Below are 2,417 nucleotides of genomic sequence, written 5' to 3' on the forward strand. Positions count from 1 at the left end.
TCCCTGTCCTTCTCACAGCCACTCCCGAGGCCGAGCGCTGCTGGACGGGGTCCCAGGGAGGGTGTAGGAGGTAGCGGAGCGCACGGCCTGAGGGAGGCCCTTGGGGCCAGTGTTCCTGGGGAGACCTGCTGGGTCCTTCCCGGGTGCCAGCCCTTCCGCACAGTCCGTCTACACTCATGGCCGAAACCACGAGCAGACAGGAAGGCATAGCCTCAACCCGCCCGCGTCCTGCTGGGGCAGCCGGGAAGAGGCCAGTGGCAGCTCGCATCCGGGAGCCCTACCCGGCACCCTTGTCCTGCGTTGGGCGTGGAGGGGTGCGGGTGAGGGCCCGTCCTGTGGGTGAGCTTCCTCTGGCCCCTTGCCTGCTCTGAAACTCCCTCCCGGCTTGGTGCACGTCAGCCGCTTACCTGGAGTCGCCCTGGGAGCCCATCTCCAACTGGCAGGTTGCACTGGGATTGGGGGCTGCGAACAAACCTGGGCACTGGAGCCCCTTCAACAGGCCACGCTTTGGCCCCTGGGCGTGGTGATCCCAGAGCTGGCCTGTCCCTGTGGGGCCTGGAGGCCTGGGTGGCAGCCCCCATTCCCCCTGGGGCCGCCAGCCCCCCAGCCCCGTGTCGTCTAGGACCACGCCACCCCCGTGAGAGGCGGGGTCTGCTCTCCTCCCCGTGACCGGGGCTGTGGCTCCGCGTCTCATGAGGGCAGGTCCCTTCAGCCGTGCGGCCTCCCCCCGCTCTTGCTCTCAGGATGCCCCAGCTTCCATCCGAGAGGAAGCGCGGGCCAGGCAGAGCCCGCAGGCAAAGGCTCCAGGCCCTGCCAAGGCCCCAGCCCAGCATGAAACCCCTGCCATGAGCCAAGGGGCCTCTGGACGACTCCAGCAGTGGCCTTCCTGCCACCCAGTGACCCCATGGGGAGCGGGACCCGCTACCCGTGGAGCCCTGCCCGTGTGCAGGTGTGTGGACAGAGCAGACAGCATGGGTTCCGGGCGCCAGGTTCCCAGTGGCTGGGCACACACCAGCCGGTAACCAGAGCCCATCCCAGCGGGGCCCTGGGTGCTCCCTGCTCGTGGCTACGGCTCCTTCTGGACCCTCGGGGGCCTGAGCCGTCCCCACAGCACTGGGGCTCCGAGGGCTCTCAGGGGCCCGAGAAGACTTCTAGCCAGGAGTCCAAAGCCCCAGGTGGAGTGTCTTCCAGAACATTCTGTAGGGAAGTGTGTGGGCAGTCAGGTCTCCCCCAGAATGGTTGCCCACGGGTCTGCTGGGTTCTTTCTCTTCGGAGCCCTCGTACCTCTCCCCTCCTCCGCCCCCAAGACACCCAGATTCTCGGTTACTTGAGCTGGCGGTGCTGTGCGCACCTGCAGACCAGAGCTTCCTCCCCAGGAGGAGTGGTTCTTTCTCGAGTCTTCCTCACGTCTTATGCTCTCTGCAAACACCAGCAGTGTATGAAGAACCCCTGGGCCTGTCTCACCTCCTCTCTGCTGTCTCTCCTCTGCATCTGGTCTTGAAGACCGGGCTCTGCCCTCTGGCCCGTCAGGTGCTGGGGACTCTGGCGCGTGGGAGCCACTGACTGTACGCGCTGTCTTTTCCGCTCAGTGGTGTCCTCTGAAGCACAAGCGTGTTTCGTTTTGATGAAGCATAATTTATCTATTCTTCCTTTACTTGTTTGTGCTTCAGGTGTCAAATCTAAGAAATCGTTGCCTCAATCCACGGTCACAAAGGTTACACCTGATACTCCTTTTAGAGTTGTATAGCTTTAGCTTTCACGTCTGGGTTTTTGTCTCGGTGTGAGGTGGGAGTGAGTTCTGTCTTCTGCATGGGGACGTCCGTGTGTCTGGGCACATCTGCGAAGGTGCTGTCCCTTCTTCTAGTGCCGGTTCTGGCACACTTGTCAAAAGTCAGCCGACCTAATGTAAGGGTCTGTTTCTGAGCCGTCAGTCATGCTCCACTGGTCTCATCTCACAACACTGCCTCACTGTCTTGACTCCTGTAGCTTTGTCATGTTTTTGAAATTGAGACATGGGAGTTCTCCCACTTAGTGCTTCTTTTATAAGGTTATTTTGGTTTTCTGGGGCCCTTGCAATTCCATATGAATTTCAGGATCAGCCTTTCCATTTCTGAGGGAAAAAAAAACAGCAGTTGGAATTTTGATAGGGATTGTAATGAATCTGTGGGCTTCCCAGGCGGCATTAGTAGTAAAGAACCCACCTGCCAATGCAGGAGGCTCAAGAGATGTGGGTTCAGTCCCCTGGGTCAGGAAGATCCCCTGGAGGAGGGTATGGCAACCCACTCCAGTACTCTTGCCTGGAGAATCCCAAGGACAGAGGAGCCTGGCGGCTGCCGTCCCTGGGATCGCAGAGACCTGCCACTACCGCAGCCACTGAGCATGCCCGCGAGGAATGATCCGGAGGTCAGTCTGGGGTG

This window comes from Bison bison, unplaced genomic scaffold (assembly GCF_000754665.1).
Source record: "Bison bison bison isolate TAMUID 2011002044 unplaced genomic scaffold, Bison_UMD1.0 scf7180017854944, whole genome shotgun sequence".
Lineage (NCBI taxonomy): Eukaryota > Metazoa > Chordata > Mammalia > Artiodactyla > Bovidae > Bison > Bison bison.